The following is a 19,960-nucleotide window of genomic DNA, read 5'->3' as shown; positions in this document are numbered from 1 at the left end:
TTTCCTTCAAAACTTACCCCAATTCCAAACTTCCTTATTCTTTTTTGAGGACATTATCATCTTTTCAGTCACCCAGGTTTACAACATTGGGATCATCGTCTTACCTTTTTTACGATCACTTTACCTGTTCTAATCATTTGCCAAATTTTGTTATATTTTCACAACAGATCTCCAACTCTTAACAATTATCACCCTATTTAAACTTTTCTCACTTCTTGTTTTCATTATTGCCATGCTTCCTAAATGCCACACTTCTCTCCCCTTTCTAATCCATCCATCACACAGTTGTCAAGGTGATTCTCTTGAATTGTACTTCTGATTAGATCACTTCTTTACTCAGTAGAATCCAGTAGAATCGTATCCCTTTTGACTTTAGGATGAACATTATTTTATCTTTATTTCATACTTTAAAAATCTTTTTTGTATTTCATAATGTACATAATTAATACAATTATATATTATCTTTGTATATGATTTATATTTATAATTTATATGACTTTAGTAAAATATCTATTTGGTATGTTTAAGGTTTTTTTTTGTAATTGAGCAGGTTGTGTGATCAAAAACATTTTGAAACCTCTATTATACCTAGAAACTTATCTAACAGAGATACTTCATTCTCTTATTCCAGATAAGAAAAAGTTCACTGAATCTCAAAATTGAGGTCATTGCATCTCACCTATAGTCTGCTTATTTTTGGATCATTGGGTGTTTGATAGTGGAAGACCTGACTTCAAATCCCCTTGCTGTCACATATTATTCAATTGTGTTTGTTTGTGGATTCACATATATGGAGGAAACTTGCTGTATAAATGGAGCTTCATACTCCTCATTGTATTTTGGAATTTGCAAACACTTATTAAATACTTTTTGTATATAAGGAAAGCAGAGTATTACATGCTTGAGAACCTCTAAAAGAGGCATACCTTTTTATTGTGCTTTGCTTTATTGTGCTTCACAGATGTGATGTTTTTTGTTTTGTTTTTACAAACTGAAACTTTGTAGCCAGCTTGCATCAAGCAAATCTAATGATGCCATTTCCCCCACCCGTATGTGTTCATTTATTGTCTCTTGTTATATTTTGTAATTCTTGCAATATTTTAAACTTTTTCATATTATTATTATTATATCTGTTACAATGAAATGTACTCAGTAATTTTTGATGTTACTATTTTGATTGTTTTAGAGCATCACAAACCTGTGCCCTATAAGATAGGGAACTGAATTGATAATTGTTGTGTGTTCTGACTGCTTCTTGGGGCTCCCTATTCCTGAGACACAACAATATTGAAATTAGTCCAGTTAGTAGCACTACTATGGCCTCTAAGTGTTCAAATGAACAAGTGTACAAGTGAATGATTGACAAACTTCATTGTTATCTTACGTTAAGAAACGCCACAGCAACTCAGCCTTCAGCAATTATCACCCTGATCAGTTAGCAGCCATCAACACTGAAGCAAGACTCTTCAGTGGCAAAAAGATGACAAATTATAAAAGCCTGAGATAATGGTTAGAGTATTTTAGCAATAAATTATTTTTACAGATGGCCATTTATTGGGGAATGTACATTTATAATAATACTACACATTTAATAGACTATTATAAAATTCTTGTCATTTGCCTTATTGTGATATTTGCTTTTATTTTCTTGGTCTGTAACTGGATCAGAAATATCTCTAGGGTATATTCCTTTCTAATGATAGAGGTTATATTCAAGAACTTTATAATTCATCAAAGGGAGGGGCCATAGCAGGACAGTCATGCAACCTAAACCTGTATTAGAGTGGACAGCAAGGTATTATTATTATTTTTTTCTTTTTTAAAAATATATGGAACGCTTCACGAATTTGCGTGTCATCCTTGCGCAGGGGCCATACTAATCTTCTCTGTATCGTTCCAATTTTAATATATGTGCTGCCGAAGCGAGCACAGCAAGGTATTATTAATGGAATATTTAAAGGGATTAGGGGGTTGACAGTGGGAGAGATCCTTGGAATGGGAGACTGTGTAGGAGGTGGCATTAATATTGGGTCTGGAAGAAAGGAATCCCCCAGCTTCTGTTTCTATGTAACATCCCACTACTTCAGCAAATGTTCTTTTAAAGGTGCTTAACTTAAACATCTTTATAAAACAAAGGAAATATTTATTGTTGTTATTAGGTTAGACGGTTTTTGAAAAATTGAATGTTATAAACATCAGAAGTCATTTCTTTTATGTTTGTATTTTGGCAATCATTCTTTATTAATGGTAAGCAATTATCAATGAGTGGTATAAAGTAATGATATCAAGATGGTACAATATAGTTTTAACTTAGAATAAAGATAAATGATAGATGGCATTTATCTATGCCATTAATGCAATGTTGTTACCACAGAAATTGAATTTGTGTCAAAAAAAGATTTGTGTCATAGTGATAAAGTGATTCTTATATTTTTATTGTAATTAAGTATCTAGTAGGTGGCAATGTTAAATTACAAATCCAAGTAAATTTTTTTTGAGGTGGGGCAATTCATGTTTCTGTATTTATCTCAAAAAACTATTATTACCAAATTAAACAAGTAATGTATTCTGTCATATTTGAAAAAGAAAGTTGTAAAAAAAGATTATCTACAAAAAATGTTTACCAGCCTTCTCTCTTAATAATTAATGCAAAATTTTTTTTAAAATGTATTATTTTACTGTCAGTATATTGACTTACATTGTTAATGATCTTGGAAAAAGTAGGGAGATTATACTTGCTATATATATATTTTCTAAATATTTATACTTGGTTTCAAAAGGTATGATGCTGTACTGAGAGAGAGGGGGAAAATTTTTTCAGAACAAAATACAAGGCAAATACTGCCAAGTTCCAAAACAGTTTCAGGAAAATCTAATATTATTCAGCCTTGTTAGGGAGCCTTCTGAAAATCTTCCAGGATCAAATCTTTTGTTTGGATGTTTTCTTAACTTCGCTCTCTTTTTTCTTTTTTTTTTCTTTTTAGATTTTTTTGCAAGGCAATGGGTTTAAGTGGCTTGCCCACACAGCTAGGTAATTATTTATTTTTTTAAAGATTTTATTTGAGTTTTAATTTTTCTCCCAGTCTTCCCTACCCTATCCCCCCCCCCGAAAGCAATCTAGCAGTCTTTATTCTGTTTCCATGTTGTACATTGATCCAAATTGAGTGTGATGAGAGAGAAATCACATCCTTAAGGAAGAAACAAAAAAAGTATAAGAGATAACAAGATCAGACAATAAATATATCTGTTTTTTTCCAAATTAAAGGGAATAGTCCTTATATTTTGTTCAAACTCCACAGCTCTTTATCTGGATACAGATGGTATTCTCCATTGCAGATAGCCCAAAATTGTCCCTGGTTGTTGCACTGATGGAATGAGGAAGTCCATCAAGGTTGAACATGATCCCCATGTTGCTGTTAGGGTGTATAGTGTTTTTCCTGGTTCTGCTTATCTCATTCAGTATCAGTCATGCAAATCCCGCCAGGCTTCCCTGAATTCCCATCCCTCCTGGTTTCTAATTGAACAATAGTGTTCCATGACATACATATACCCCAATTGAAGGACATTTACTTGATTTCTAATTCTTTGCCACCACCAACAGGGTTTCTATGAATATTTTTGTACAAGTGATGTTTTTATCCTTTTTCATCATCTCTTCAGGGTATAGACCCGGTAGTGGTATTGCTGGATCAAAGGGTATGCTCATTTTTGTTGCCCTTTGGGTGTAGTTCCAAATCTCAGAGAAGCTTTAATTTGCATTTCTCTAATAATTAATGATTTAGAGCAATTTTTTCTTTTTTTAAATTTATTTTTTATTCTCATTTTGTACAAATGTTTTTTTTTACATTAATAAAATATTCTTGTTTACAAGTAAACAAAATACCCCTCCCTCTCATGAATATAGATAGACTTGCTTGGGTGAAAAAAGTAAAGGGGAGAGAAAAAAATTAAAATTAAAAAAAAAATAGTAGTAATTATAGGTATGGCCAGGTGGTGCAATGGACAAAGCACCAGCCCTGGAGCCATGAGCACCCGAGTCTACATCCAGCCTCGTAAACCCAATAATCACCCAGCCATGTGACATGCAAGCCACCCGATTCCCACTGCCCTGCAAAAACCAAAAAGAAGAAAAAAAAAAGACCCAAAATAAAATAAAATAGTAATAATAGTAGGGATGGCTGGGTGGCAGACAGAGCATTGGCCCTTGAGCCAGGAGCACCTGGGTCCGAATCCAGCCCCAGACACCCAAAGATCACCCTGCTATGTGGCTCCAGGCAGGCCACCCAGCCCCACTTGCCCTGCACCCTCCCCCAAATAATAATAACAAAAAATGTGTTTCAGTCTTTGTTCCAACACCATCAACTCTGTTGTAAGTGGATCACATTCTTTATAAGTCCATCACAAAAGTTAATTCCATATTTTTCCAATGTTGCCATTGCTGATCGCAACTCCCTCCTTTGGTATTTCTCCACTACCATGTACTATATTTTCTCTCTTCTTTCACTCTGACTCTAATGTAGGGTTGCTGAATGGCACAGCAGACAGATCCCTGGTCCTGGGGCCAAGAAGCCCTGAGCCCCCTATCACCCCTTAGGCCCAGAAACCACCTGGCCCTGTGGTCCTGGTCAAGCCATCCAATCCCAGCCCCTTGCAAGAAGTAAAAAAGAAAATGTGTTATATCTGACTACTCTCCCCCCATGGTCCATCCTCTCCTCCTTTATTCACATCCCCACCCCTTCCCCCTGCTCCCCCCTCCTTCTTACTCCAGATGTCTATATCCCATTGAGTATATTTGCTGTTTCCTCTCCTAGCCATCTCTGATGAGAGCAAAGGTTCACTCATTCCCCCTTGCCGCCCCCCTTCCATATCATTGCAATAGCTCATTGTAATAAAAAAAATCGTATTATATGAAATATCTTGGCCTATTCCCCCCTTCTCCTTTTTCTTTCTCCCATTACATTTCCCTTTTTTTCTGTTGACTCCATTTTTACACCATATTTTATTTTCGAATTCAGCTTTCTCCTGTGCTACAACTATAAAAGCTCCCTCTACCTGCTCTATTAACTGAGATGGTTCATATGAATATTATCAGTATCATTTTTCTATACATGCAGTTTATCCTCATTAAGTCCCTCATATTTCCCTCTCCTCCAATCTCCATGCTTCACCTGAGTCCTGTATCTGAAGATCAAACCTTCTGTTCAGCTCTGGCCATTCCAAAAGGAACATTTGAAATTCCCCTGGTTCATTGAAAGTCCATCTTTTTTCCCTGGAAGAGGACATTCAGCCTTTCTGGGTAGTTCATTCTAAGCTCTTTTGCCTTCCGCTATATTATATTCCAAGCCCTACGAGCTTCCAATGTAGGTGCTGCTAAGTCCTGTGTGATCCTGACTGCAGCTCCACGATATTTGAACTGTGTCCTTCTGGCTGCTTGTAATATTTTCTCTTTGACTTGGGAGTTCTAGAACTTGGATATAATATTCCTAGGGGTTGGTTTTTTGGGATCTCTTTCTTGGGGGGATCGGTGGATTCTCTCCATTTCTATTTTGCCCTCTGCTTCTAGAATATCAGGGCAATTTTCCTGTAGTAATTCTTTGAAAATGATGTCAAGGCTCTTTTCCTGATCATGACTTTCAGGTATTCCAATAATTTTTAAATTATCTTTCCTAAGTCTCTTTTCCATATCAGTTGCTTTTTCAGTGAGATAGTTCACATTTTCTTCTAATTTTTCATTTTTTTTTGTTTTGAAGTATTGATTCCTGATTTCTGGTAAATTCATCAATGTCCCTGAATTCTATTCTTTGTCTGAAGGATCTGTTCTCCTCAGAGAGTTTTCTTACTCTTTTTCCATCTGGCCAATTTTGCTTTTTAAAGCATTCTTCTCCATAACTTTTTGAACTTTTATCCATTTGACCTAAGCTGGTTTTTAGCATGCTATTTTCTTCAGAATTTTTTTGGATTTCCTTGACTAAGCTGCTGACTTCATTTTCATGTTTTTCCTGCATCTCTTTCCTTTCTTTTCCCAGTTTTTCTTCCAACTCCCTCATTTGATTTTCAAAGTCTTTTTTGAGCTCTGTCATATCCTGAGACCAATTTCTGTTTTTCTTGGAGTAAAGACCTTGTGCTTCCTCATCTTCAGACTGAGTGTTTTGATCCTTCTTGGCCTCATTTGCAGAATATTTCTCAATGGTCTTCCTCTTGTTTCTTTGCTTGCTCATTTTCCCAGCCTAAGCCTGTTTTTGGGGTGCTTCCTGAGCTTTTGGGACACTCCCACAAGGGTCTCAGTGTGTGAGGCTCTGTCCTCCCTCCTGGTCTGTGACTGACCGTAAGTGTCCCCCTCTGCCACGGGGCTGAGGTGGGGGGGCCCTGTTGTTCTATGGGGGGGGCCTAGACTGCGATCAGGATTTGATGTGGTCAGAGCCCCAGAGTCCTGTTTCAGGGGCAGAGGACAGAGCTTGGCAGTCTTCTCTCTCTTCACTCCCCTCCCTCAGCTCAATGGGCTCATGCCCTTGGGGGCTCCTGCTTACAGGCTCCACCTGCTTCTGTTCCTGGATCTGGGCTGCCAAAAGACCAAGCTGCTCGCTGTGTGCCCTGAGGGCTGGGCTCCATGTGCTCACTCTGGCAGAGGTCCCCAACTGTTCCCCCACTTTGTGCCCGGTGCTGCCTGGGGTGCAGCTCAGGAGACTCCCCCACTGCTGGGGCTGCCTCGGGGAGGCTGAAGTGCTTTTGCTCTGGCGGGCCACCCCTCTAACCCGGGGGAGCAGAGCCTTTCTGCTCTTTTCCAGGTTACCTTCAGTAGGAGAACTGCCTCACTGGGTCCCTCTGTGGGTTCTGTCTCTCGAAAGTTTAGTTAGAGACCTTAGTTTATGAGTTTTTATCAGAGAGCTCCTAAGACTCGATCCCTTCATGTCGCCATCTTGGCTCCGCCCCCAGAGCAATTTTTCATATGGGTATGGATTGCTTTGATCTCCTCATCTGTAAATTGCCTTTGCATATCATATGACCATTTGTCAATTGAGGAATGGCTTTTTTTTAAAATATGACTCAGTTCTCTGTATATTTTAGAAATGAGTCCTTTGTCAGAATCATTAGTTGTAAAGATTGTTTCTCAATTTACTACATTTCTTTTGATCTTGGTTACAGTGGTTTTATCTGTGGAAAACTTTTTAATTTAATGTAATCGAAATCATCCAGTTTGTTTTTAGTGATGTTCTCCATTTCTTCCTTAGTCATAAACTGCTCCCCTTTCCATAGATCTGACTGGTAAACTAGTCCTTGATCTTCTAATTTGCTTATAGTATTGTTTTTTATGTCTAAATCCTGCAGTCATTTGGATCTTATCTTGGTAAAGGGTGTGAGGTGTTGGTCTAATCTAAGTTTCTTCCATATTAACTTAAAATTTTCCCAGCAGTTTTTATTAAAGAGTTTTTATCCCAATAGCTGGACTCTGGGTTTATCAAACAGCAGATTACTATGATCGTTTCCTGCTGTTGCTTCCAGCTAGGTAATTAAAGTGTCTGATGCCGGATTTGAACTCAGGTACTCCTGACTCCAGGGCCAGTGCTCTATTCACTGTAACACCTAGCTGCCCCCCACTCTCTTTTCTTATCTTCTAATAATATTTAAATGGCCTTTTTGATAAGGGAGCATTATGTCTCCTGTGCATATTTCCTTATCTGGAAAAGAGTTTTGGACAGAATCATTCCTAAAGTCCATTCCAACTTTTAAATTCTAAATTACTGAGATGAAGACATGTTTGGTTTTCTGGTAGAAGAGAGATGGGAAATCAATTAGCAAGGATTTATTAAGTGCCTACTCTGTGGTAGGTTACTGTGTTAGGAGATGTAAAGAGAGACAAAAAAAAAGATAATTGCTGTTCTCAAGGAGCTTTTTATGGACATAATAGATATGTATAGAATGATGAAATAAATTCACGGTAATTAAATATCAGATGAACAGTGAGCATAAAAGACATTCTGTAGAAGAAGTGCTTGAACTGCATCTTCAAGGAAGTGACATTTTGGGAGGTGTATGTGAGGAGAGATTTCATTTTAGGTATGAGAGGTGAAGTGATCAAGGCAAAGAGCATGGACATGGGAAATGGAGTGTAGTGGGTGAAGAAGAGAGAAGGCCAGGGGAATTCTGTATTAAGAAGCTATTGGATAGGTTGCTAACTATCCATTGACTATTCAGTACTTTGCACTTCTACTTCCCAATGTCATCACTCTTCTGAACCTGCCCTTTACAAAGTTACCATCAGTGTCTTAACTGCTCAATCAAATTATCTTTTCTTAGTTCTCATCTTCTCTTGACCTATTTGCTACATTTGACACTTCCGACTAATTTCTCTTCTTGAATATTCTGAACTTGAGTTTTTGTAGCATTTTTCTTTTATGGTTTGCTTCTTATCAGTCTAACCACTGTTTTTGAGTATTCTTGCTGGTTCATTATCCAGATTACATCCTCTAACTCTTGATGGTTTATATGTTTATATTTATTTATCCATTTACCCATTTAACAATAGATCTATCCATCTATCCATTAATATCTATCACCCCAGTGTCTATTTTGAACCAATTTCCTAATGGACATTTCCTTCTGGGTATCTAAACAATTTATCCAGAATAGAATTTCTTTCCATGTATTCTCTCTTCTCTCTCTCTTCTCTCTCTCTCTCTCTCTCTCTCTCTCTCTCTCTCTCTCTCTCTCTCTCTCTCTCTCAGTTTTTTCCAAGGCAAACAGGGTTAAGTTTGCCCAAGGCCACACAGCTAGGTAATATTAAATGTCTGAGGCTGAATGTGAACTGAGGTCCTCCTGACTCCACGGCTGGTGCTCTATCCACTGTACCCTGAGTGACTGATTGACCTTATTGATCACCCAGCCGCCTCTATTCCTATTAGTCTTTTCCAGTCTGCTAATTGTTTTTTTTTTTTTTTTTGCCTCAAGTTTCTCCCTATTCCAGTCCATCTGGCATGATGCTGCCAAAGCTTCCTTAAATACACTAATACTCACTCATGCAGTTTACTCCAGTTGCTTCCTTTTGCCTTTGAGTTAAAATATAAACTCATATTTAGTTTTTAATTTCTTATGCAAGTAAGGCCCAATCTATTTTTTCTAGGCTCAATTGCCAGTACTCTTCCTCTCCTGTTCCCTGATTCAAACAACTCCTTTTTCACACATTCAATACTCTATATCTCCTGCTCCACACCTCTACATTGAAAACAATTTCTCCTTTCCTGGCAGAGTTCCTCTCTTTCTCTAAGACAGAGATCAGATACCATAATTTTTCTGCATGAAGCCTTTCTGTTCCCCTTTTCTGCTAAGGGTCTCCTTCCCAAACTGCCTTGTGTCTAATTCTTTTTTACTTTATAATTATAATAATAGATTTATATAGCAAGGTTTGCAAAGCCCTCTACAGAAATTATTTCATTTTGTTCTCATAACAGTTCTGGGAAGTAGGGATTATTATTACCCTCATTTTATAGATGACCAACTAAGGTCAAGAGAGATACGGACATACCCACAAATATAAGCTCCTTTGGAGTAGGAATTTTTTTTCTTTGTACTTAAATCTCCAGCCTTTAGCACAGTATCTGGTGCAAAAATGGCATTTAATAAATACTTGTTGGTTGATGATTGGCAGAAGGATGCCTTCTAGCTGAGACTGGAAGAAAAGTAGAGGTTCCAAGAAGCAAGAGATAAGGAAGTGTATTTGGGACAGCCAATGTAAAGACACAGAGATAGGAAAGAGAATATTGTGTATGAAAAAGTTTAATCAAAGAAGAATGATATGTATTAAGTGGAGTCAGGTTGTTATCCTAGAGGTAATAGGGTAATTAGGGAAATCACATGGTCAGAACTGTATTTTATATAGAATATTTTGACAATGATATAGAGAATTGTTTGGAATTGGAAAATATCAAGAAAGAAAGACAAATTAGGGGAATATTGTAATTATTCAAGAGATAGAGTATAGGGAACTGATTTAGGGTGATGACCTTGTAAGTGGAGAAAAGGTGGCAAATGATTGGATGTACAGATCAGAGAGAATGAGGAAATCAACAATTTTGCAAATTAAGGAGCTGGATCTTTGTGTAGACATAGGGAACTTTGGAAGAGTTCATGGGTTTAGAAGGAACAAGTAATGAACTCTGCTTTTGTCATGTTGAGTTTAAGATTCCTAAAGGACATAGAGGTGGAATGTCCACTATGTATTGATGATATGAGGCTGTGGGTAGATAAAATTAGGTTCTTAGGACAGTGAATAGAGCAGAAGACCTCTACTCTAGGAGGAAAAAGGAGTAGAAGCCTTTTTTTTTCTTCCCTTCTCTTTGGTTTCTGTCTAGTTTATAACCTGCCTTTTTCTAGCTCTCTCAAACCTCTTAATCTCCACAAACTACTCCAAACAAAACAATGATTCTAGCCCTCTTCTCAGATTGCTTAAAAACTTAACTGCACTACATAAGCTTTCAATTTTATATTGTCATTGACATAATAACTAGTATTTGGGAACTTTGGTATGAAATTATGAAATCTGAACCCCCTTTAAGTATTTGATCTCTACAATCTGGTATCTGGGAATGACTATGAATGATCTTGGTAGTTTTTTTATGATTTTCAATGACAATAGTAAAATAAATACAAGTATGGACAAAGCACGTTGCCATCAGGCTTACAAAATATATTTTTCTAAGTATCCTAGGGAGAAAGGAGTGTGTAGAGTGTGAATTTTTTTAATTGGGTGATACCTTAACATGAGCAAGAATCACAAATTATAATTAAAAGCAAAATGACACCTACTGGGTAAGTCAGCAAACTGTCATTCTGTCATTTTGTAAAATAAGACACTGTATCATAATGTAGTTTGAGATAATGAACTGTCTTCAGGTATTATGCTTGTAGGATAAATTATTGAAACTCTTGGAAATGAACTAAGCATTTGAATAAATGTTCAAACCTGTAATCCATTTTATAGCTTGCAGCTAGATTATCCTTGTTATGGCATTAATTTAAATGTGTCACCTCCTCAGTTTTTAAAAGCTGTTCTTTTTACTACAGGATCATTTCTGAAGTCCCTATGTGACATTCCATAGCATCCTCAATTTGTCCCCAGCCTCTTTCTCAAAACTTCTCTCCCCTAACTCCCTAAATGGAATTCTTTTGAGCCAAGGCAGTTCACTGTTCTCCAGATTTCCCAGGTCTGCCTGGGCACCGTTTTTGGTCCAGGTGTCCTAGAGTTAAATGCTTTGGTTCATGTTCATCTAAGTTCTGGGCCTGTCCTGGGTCTGTGAAGAGTATGGTAAACTTGGACTTAATTTTATCCTCATTCTCTCTTTCTTCAGAGCTCATAGCTTCATAGCTCAGGTTAAGTCCCTCCCTTTCTTTTGGCATTTCATTTGTCACCTATAAACTACTTTATGATCTCAGTGGTCTATTTTAGGACCTATCTTTTCTACTTGGCTGTAAAATTCTTGAATGATGGAACTGTTTCAATATAACAAATATTTATTATAAAGTTTTTTTTAGAACACTGTTCTACTAGATTGAAGGAGATAATAAGATTAGTTTAACATTTTATATAATTAAACTTTGAATGAAGATGCAAATAGATGTGACTACATCATAGGATGTATCAATGGGGGCCTAGTTGTAGTTTGCTAGTCTGTCATACTTATATGTATCCCTGAGGCATTCTGGTGCAAGCTAAAGAGTCTTGGACTTGTCAGTGTTTTGCTTGCTATTAGCTTTGCCACTGTGGACTAGCTTTCTGCTCCCTTTGGGTCTTAACTTGTCTCAGGATGGGCTTTTCAAACTTTTCTAACTTTCATTCTCTGTTTTGTATAGGGAAGCCACTCAACTTTTTATTTTAAAAGTTCACATAGAAAGTTGAGAAATTGACGTTGGGTTTAAATGGTGAGAAACTGAAGTTTAGTAAATCTCAAAATAACATAAATCAAGCACAAGTTAGAAAGCACCCATTGTTACATAGATTTCATTTTGTTCCTGTAGGTATTTTTTAAAAAAAAATACATTGAACATTGAAGTAGAATCAAAGAGGCAACCTCAGACAATGAAGTCAGGTTATTGATGCAAGCTTATTGTCACCTCTTTAAAATTAAGTAAACATTAAACACCAAATATAAGTAGAAAATACTCCCCCCCCCCCAAAGATCTTGAAATTTAGTCAGGGAGATACTGTATGTACATAATTATATACAAAATATAAATATATCAGAGATGCATACATGTAGTGCCCTGAAAAGGAAGAATTTGTCTAATGGACATTAGGGGATAGCTACATGAAAATGGTTGTAATTAAGATGATTATTAAAGGATTTCAGTATGTTATAGTAGAAGGTGGGTAAATGGGGATGATGATACATCATAAAGACATTGCAAGTGTATGGAATGGCATAAAGAAATAGTGATCATGCTAGGCTGTCTGGAGTGTGTCTTATATGAAAAGAGTTAATCAGAGATGAGGCAGATTGGAACTGGATTGTGAAGGGCCTTCAATGCCAAGTTCAAGAGTTTCAACTTTATTTGGTAAGCCAGTAGAGAGTCATTGGAGCCTTTTTTAAAAAAAGCAATTGTATATCAGAGTCATATCTGTATACTGAAGAAATTAATTTGGTGGGAATATGATCCTATTATTTTTTTTTTTTAGTGAGAGGAGAGCTAACTGGAGGTAAAGAGACCAATTACTGTATTTCCCCATGTATAAGACACTCCCATGTATAAGACACAGCTTAATTTGGAGGCCTGAAATTTGGAAAAAGAAGTATTACATACACTTATGAACTCAAGTTTTATTCATCATAAAATTTATACAACTCCTCATCACTATCAAAACTCCCATCCACTATTTTGTCCTTATCTGTGTTTGATGACAAATCACTGTCTTAGGAGAGGGTCTGACTGCTCTCCTGCCTGTGCTCTGGTCTGCGGTTGACCACAGACATTCCCTGGGCAAGTCTGGTTGCTTCCCGCATGCTTAGTCCATTCTGTTTCATGAACTTGAAGCCCCAGTTGTGTTCTCCTTGGAAATCAGTAACTTTTTTCATCAGCAATTCTTCTGGCCTCCTGTTGAACCATCTTGGTGGACATAGGAATTTCAGTCTCCCTTTGCTCTTCAATTCATCTCTTCAATTCCCTCTCTAACTCAGGTCATTTTGCTGACTTGACTCTCATAGCCTTTTTCTGCTCCATTTTCAGGAGGGTTTCTTCTTCCTGTAGCCAGTCTCAGATTGTTTTCTCAGTTGGAGGAGGACCAAACTGTTGTTCAGCAGCACGGATTTCCATTTACTTTTGCAAGCTGGATCACTTTTCATTTGAATTCAGTACTGTATGAAAATCTTTTCTGAGCCATTTCTGGGCAGAATGTGGCAAAATGTCACCTAATATTTCTGTAACAAATGTGAAACAATGAGCACAAAGACAACCAGCACAAAAAAGTGGGAAATGCAAGTAAAAAAATCTACAGCCACTGCATAAGATGCTCCTAGTTTTTAGACCCCGGATTTTTTGGGAAAGTATGTCTTATACATGGGGAAATATGGTAGATTCTGAAGGAATCTCTACCAGAATGAATTCTTCCATGGGTGATAAGAGGTTTGGGGTGGGATTGCAATCTAAAGTTTCATTTAAAATGAAGGATAATGGGTCATTATCAGGCTGATTCTAGAACAACAGACTCTAAGCATATTACAAATTATGACACAGCAACTTAATATTAATTCTTTTGCTCCATTGAGTACAAAAGACTTTTTGCAATGGAGCACTGCTTCTGTATAACAGGGAATGTAGACATAGACTAGAAGACCTCAAGGGGGAGAAAATACCATGCAAACCTGAAAACAAGTGTATGGGCAGCTAGGTAGAGTAGTGGATAGAGCACCAACCCTGGAGTCAGTAAGACTCATCTTAGTTTATTTGACATGATGAAGAAAATGAATGAAAAACAAAACCAACAACCTAAGAACTTTGGAAGGTTGACAGGGTGGAGATGCCAAATTGTAAATATACCTGGAAGAGGCTTGTGACTAATAACTTTATTAATGTGTCTTTTTGGAGAATCTCACATGATCTCTCACTTTCTCCTCCAGAGCCATCTGGATCCAATGGCCAGATATGTGGCCAGGATGACTGGAGATGATCTTGGAAGTGAGGCAGTCAGGGTTAAGTGACATGCCCAGGGTCACACAGCTAGTTAGTGTCAAATATCTTAGGCTGGATTGGAATTCTCCTCTTCATGACTCCAAGACCAGTGCTCTATCCACTGTGCCACCTAGTGGCAAGTGATGGATTACCATAGGAGCAAGAAAGATAATTTTAAAAATAGCTGAGATTTTATAGAGGTCAGACACTGTACTGAGTGCTTTATAATTGTTATCTTAATTTGTCCTCCCACCAAACCTGGGAAATAGGTCCTATTATTATCCTCATTTTATAGTTGAGGAAACTGAGGCATGCAGAGATTAAGTGACTTATTTGGAATCATACAGCTAATAAATGAATTTAAGCCTTTTTGAATTCAGGTCCAGTGCTCTAGCCACAGAGCCACCTAACTGCCCCACCAGATTAACATGACATGGAATTACAAAACTATGGATTGACAGAAAAGCTAAGATAAAATAAAAGACAAAACCACGACTTGTAGGAGAAAACTTGAACCTTGTCTTCTATTATTTAGTTACATAGATTTGTGTAGGTAGGGAGATGAGGTAAAAAGAAGCAGAACAGCTTATTTTCTAGTATCTCTGATTTTTTTTTTTTTTTTTTTTTAGGTATTTGCAAGGCAATGGGGTTAAGTGGCTTGCCCTAGGCCACACAGCTAGGTAATTATTAAGTGTCTGAGGTTGGATTTGAACTCAGGTCCTCCTGACTCCAGGGCCGGTGCTCTATCCACTGCACCACCTAGCTGCCCCCCCTTTCTAGTATCTCTGAATCACAAGGGTAATACTATTATTTGGGAGAACTATATAGGATCCAGTGGAATTTGGGGGAAGTTTGTTTATTTGTTTGTATATTTTGTAGTCTATGAATTCAATTTTAAATTTTTTCCTTAATTTCTGTGGGAAGCTTTGGATTTTTGGGACAAGCTCTTGCTATATTTTTATTGTGAAGATAAACTTTTTTTTAATGTTTAATGTCTTGTTGTTGAGTATTTTTGTGAGCCTGGGGGCCCTTTTTTTGGAGGAAAATAAGTAAATTATTGAGGTTCGAAAGTTTTCCTGGGTGGGCAACAAGATAGAATTTTTATGAATTACATGTAACATTGTATCAAGGTTCCTGTTTTAGAAAGAGTGCTCTGATACTATAGATACTGAATATAAATACCAGTAGTTTTGGTTATTAGAAAATTGGATTAAATGGGACAGAAAATGATAATCAATAAACATTTATTAAGCAACTATATTGTGCCAGGTCCTGTGTGAAGGACACAGATACCTGACATCAGTCATGGGAGAATCCAGTGGTGAGAGTTATAGGAGTTGAAGTTGTCATTACACAGATTATAATGAAGAATATCACAACCTTTTTCTATTCTTCTTTATTGCTATAAAAAGTACATAAAGACTGGTCTGGGAACTGGGAAGATTATGATTCATATTCTACTGAACCATCTTTGTGGACATAGGAATTCTAGTCTCCCTTTGCTCATTAGTTCATCTCTTCAGTTCCTTTCTAACTCAGGCCATTTGGCTGACTTGACTCTCATGGCTTTTTGCCGTGGCATTTTCAGGAGGGCTTCTTCCTGTAGCCAGTCTCATATTGTTTTCTCATTTGGAGAAGGCCCAAACTGATGTTCATCAGCATGATTTCCATTCGTTTGTGCAAACTGGATCATTTTGAACTTAGATTCAGCACTGTATGAAAATCTTTTCTGAGTCAATTCTGGGCAGAACATGGCAAAACATACCTAATGTACCAATAAGAAATGTGAAACAATGAGTGCAGACTACAAGTGCGAAAAAGCAGGAAATACAAGTAAAAAAACTATAGCCCCTGTGTAAGACACTCCCAGTTTTTAGACCCCAAAATTTTTAAAAAAGGATGTGTCTTATACATGGGAAAATAACAGTAGATTATTGCGTTAGTTTGTATGAAAGAATAGGCCCATCACTTGGCTAGGCTGGTTGCAGTGGGATTAGAAAGGAAAATATGGATGCTTGAGAAATTTTAAGGGAGAATGTTCAGAAGTTTTAATGCCCTTGTCACTGCCAGACTTTGTGAATAAATTGACTATCTTTCTGCTTTTACAGGCTTTCTGGTTTTTAGCTTTACCACTCTACTGAAACTATTCTTAAAGGTCACTTTTAACCTTATTATCAATTTGTTATGACATTTCCTTATTCCTCATTCTTTCTAATCTTTCTGTAGTACTTGGAGGCTATGTTCACCACTTGTTCTCTATTTTGATATTTTTCTATTGGTTTTCATGATATGTTCAATTACTTTTCTAATCATTCTTTTAAACAATGTTTCTTTTTTTTACCTCTGTGTTACTATCCTAGGGTTGTTTCTACCCAAATCTGAGGGGGTAGAAGCAGGCTGGTGGTTGTGGGAGCACTACCATTCCTAGTACTTTTGGACTCTGTGTTATATGCTATCTGCACTAAAGTTTGACATGGTGGGGTAGTTGGTTTGGTCTAGAGGTACATGGTAACTCCTATATTGCGTAACAGTTCTAACTGATCGATTTTTTTATTTCAAACTACAAGGTGTTGAAAGTTACTTATCTAAGGAATTTAAAGGTGGAGATGCTTACTGAAAATACCAAGGATTAAGTGAAATCAGAAACCCTATGGTCCATTTCTGCTAGTGTTCAAAGGGCAATGTCATTCATCATAGCTGGTCTTGAGTCTCAACTTTCTCTACCTGAGGTCTACTGGTGTGTCTAGTAATTAAAGGTGAATGGTTACAGAGAGTATTATTTTCCCAAAACCAAACTGATCTAATCCCTAGATTAGATCATTTTGGGAAGCCAAACTTAAACAGGAAAGGACATCTCAAGACATAAATGACTATCATACCCATAGATAAGGGAGTTAGGAACAACTGCTGTCATGTCAGCTCTGTCTGGATGCCCCCTTGCCCCTTAAACTCAAGACATTTCAAACCCAGACTCATGTTTTGAAACCAATTCTTTCTCCTAAATTCCTTATTTCTTTTTTTTTTAAGAAAGATTTTAATTAGTAGTATTGCCGGATCAAAGGGTATGACATTTTTGTTGCCCTTTGGGTGTAATTCCAAATTGCTCTCCAGAAAGGTTGAATGAGTTCACAGTTCCACCAACAATGTATTAGTGCCCCAGATTTCCCTTCCCTATTTCTTTTCTTTTTTTTGCAAGGCAGTAGGGTTAAGTGGATTGCCCAAGGCCACACAGCTAGGTAATTATTAAGTGTCTGAGGCCGGATTTGAACTCAGGTACCCTTGACTCCAGGGCCAGTGCTCTGTCTACTGTGCCTCCTAGCCACCCTTCCCTATTTCTTTTGAAGGAAATACCATACTCTTAAGTGATTTTTGACTGTGTTCTTTTCCTGTCTTATCATAATACCCTGTATTCATCCTAGTTTAGGTCCTTTTCACCTCTTGCTTGTACTACCGTAATATCCTTATAATTGATCCTACTGATTCCAACCTCTCTTTTCTCTAAGTCATCTTCCACACAACTGCTGAAATTGATATTCTCAAAATACAGAGCTGACACTATCTCCACATTTCTTCTCAAATCCCTTTGGTGGTTACCTATTGGCACTAGATAGGAGAAACAAAAAATTTTAAGCTTGACATTTAGGGTCCTCCACAATCAGACTCCTTTTATTTTGTTTTGAAGAAAGATTTTTCTTTGAGTTTTACAATTTTTCCCCTATTCTTGCCCCCCCCCCCCGACCCTCCACAGAAGGCAGTTTGTTAGTTTTTACTTTTTCCATTGATCTCAGTTGAATGTGATGAGAGAGAAATATATCCTTAGGGAAGAAAAATAAAATATAAGAGATAGCAAAATTACATAATAAAATAAAAGTTTTTTTTCCCCCAAATTGAAGGTAATAGACTTTGGTCTTTGTTAAAACTTCACAATTCTTTCTTTGGATACAAATGGTATTCTCCATCACAGATAACCCAAAATTGTCCTTGATTGTTGCACTGATGGAATGAGCAAGTCCACCAAGGTTGATCATCACCCCCATGTTGATGTTAGAGTGTACAATGTTTTTCTGGTTCTGCTCATCTCACTCAGCATCAGTTCATTCAAATTCTTCCATGTTTCCCTGAATTCCTATCTCTCCTGGTTTCTAATAGAACAGTAGTCTTCCATGACATACATATACCACAATTTATTAAGCCATTTCTCAATTGATGGACATTCATTTGATTTCCAAGCCTTTGCTACCACAAACAGGGCTGCTATGAATATTTTTGTACAAGTGATGTTTTTACCCTTTTTCATAATCTCTTCAGGCTATAGACCCAGTAGTAGTATCAGCCTTTTTTTTTTTCAAGGTTTTTTTGCAAGGCAAATGGGGTTCAGTGGCTTGTCCAAGGCCACACAGCTAGGTAATTATTAGGTGTCTGAGACTGGATTTGAACCCAGGTACTCCTGACTCCAGGGCCAGTGCTTTATCCACTGCGCCACCTAGCTGCCCCCAGACTCCTTTTATAATACGGTTTGTTACTGTTCCTTCACACACACACTTTTTTCTTTTTTAAAACATTCTTCTTAATAAACATGGGCATTCAGTATATAAAGCAAAAAGGATTATATTTGAAAGTATGAACTTCTATGACATCAGTTTACAAAAGTAAATTTGCCGTGATAGTAGTAAAACTACCTAACTCACCTGTGTCCTATTCTGAACTTCCTTGTGTTCACTTTTGTGTATTTTTAAAGGATTCATTTTTCTTTGTTTTTTCTTCTCTATTGCTATTTCCTCTTCCCCTTGAAAAATAAAAGCTTGCACTTTTAATAAAGAAGAGTAGGTAAGTAAAACAAATGCATACATACACTGACTGTTTGAAAATATTCTTATGTACCTCTAATCCATTGTAGCTCTGCCAAGAACCCTCCATGCAGCTTTCACTCCTGTCAAACTGATTTGTTTCTTGTCTATAGCTCCCATCTCCAGGCTCTGAAAAGTGGTCCCCTAGCTTGCAATCTATAATCCCTTCCCATGTGCTTCTTGCAATTCCTAGGTTTCTTCTAGCCCACTCTTTATTTATTTATTTATTTATCTATCTATTTATTTATTTATTCATTCATCCACTTATTTATTCATTCATTCATTCATTCATTCATTCATTCATTCATTCATTTATTTATTTAGGTTTTTGCTAGGCAATGGGGTTAAGTGGCTTGCCCAAGGCCACACAGCTAGATTATTAAGTGTCTGAGGCTGGATTTGAACCCAGGTACTCCTGACTCCAGGGCCAGTGCTTTATCCACTGTGCCACCTAGCAGCCCTCTAACCCATTTTTTAAATGAGGTCTTCTCTGAACCCCTCATACCCCTCACCCTTCATATTTTCTCCTTCTTGAAATTACTTGTAAAATTTGGGTAAAATTTGGTAATCTTTTTCTTTGTACATGCCATTTCTCCCTTAGTAGGATCTAAGTTCCTTGAGAGCCCTCTCTATGGGTTTTGGTTTTGGACTTGGTCTTCATATCCTTAGTTTCTTGCACAATTCCTTGTGCATAATGTAGTAGGGGCTTCATTTTGCTTCTTTTTAGTGAACACTGGAAGCCATTTGAGTTTTCCATATTCTCAAACATTCTAACACTTGAACCTCCTGAGGAAAGGTGGTAACCTATAACTTTTATCTGCTGAATCTGCTTTCCCCTTTAATCATTTTAAGGACCAGCATTCTTGGGATCTTTTAGTCTGTTTTGTGTGCCAGTCAGACTGAAACAACAAAATAACTGTGATTTCCTGAGAGGGCTATTTAATGAGTACTATCAG

General features: G+C 37.2%; 1 protein-coding gene and 1 non-coding gene across 6 annotated transcripts in view; one reads left to right on the top strand and one right to left on the bottom strand.

Annotated features, from left to right (window-relative positions):
• The window catches only part of DIAPH3 (diaphanous related formin 3), a 543,832-nt gene that overhangs the window by 24,073 nt on the left and 499,799 nt on the right, over positions 1-19,960 (top strand). Inside the window, exon 1 of one of the 5 annotated variants that reach the window (XM_074191779.1) lies at positions 2,970-3,031. The exons of the other annotated variants lie outside the window; for them this stretch is intronic. The gene's annotated coding sequence lies outside the window, so the exon portion shown is untranslated. Of the gene's footprint in view, positions 1-2,969; positions 3,032-19,960 lie in introns of those variants that run through there. 5 annotated transcript variants of the gene reach the window in all.
• Positions 1,824-1,930, bottom strand: LOC141492434 (U6 spliceosomal RNA). Its single transcript, XR_012469904.1, has one exon. It is a non-coding gene; the product is annotated as a U6 spliceosomal RNA (small nuclear RNA).

This window comes from Macrotis lagotis, chromosome 6 (genome assembly GCF_037893015.1).
Source record: "Macrotis lagotis isolate mMagLag1 chromosome 6, bilby.v1.9.chrom.fasta, whole genome shotgun sequence".
NCBI lineage: Eukaryota > Metazoa > Chordata > Mammalia > Peramelemorphia > Peramelidae > Macrotis > Macrotis lagotis.
This window is presented reverse-complemented; position numbering and strand designations above follow the sequence as displayed.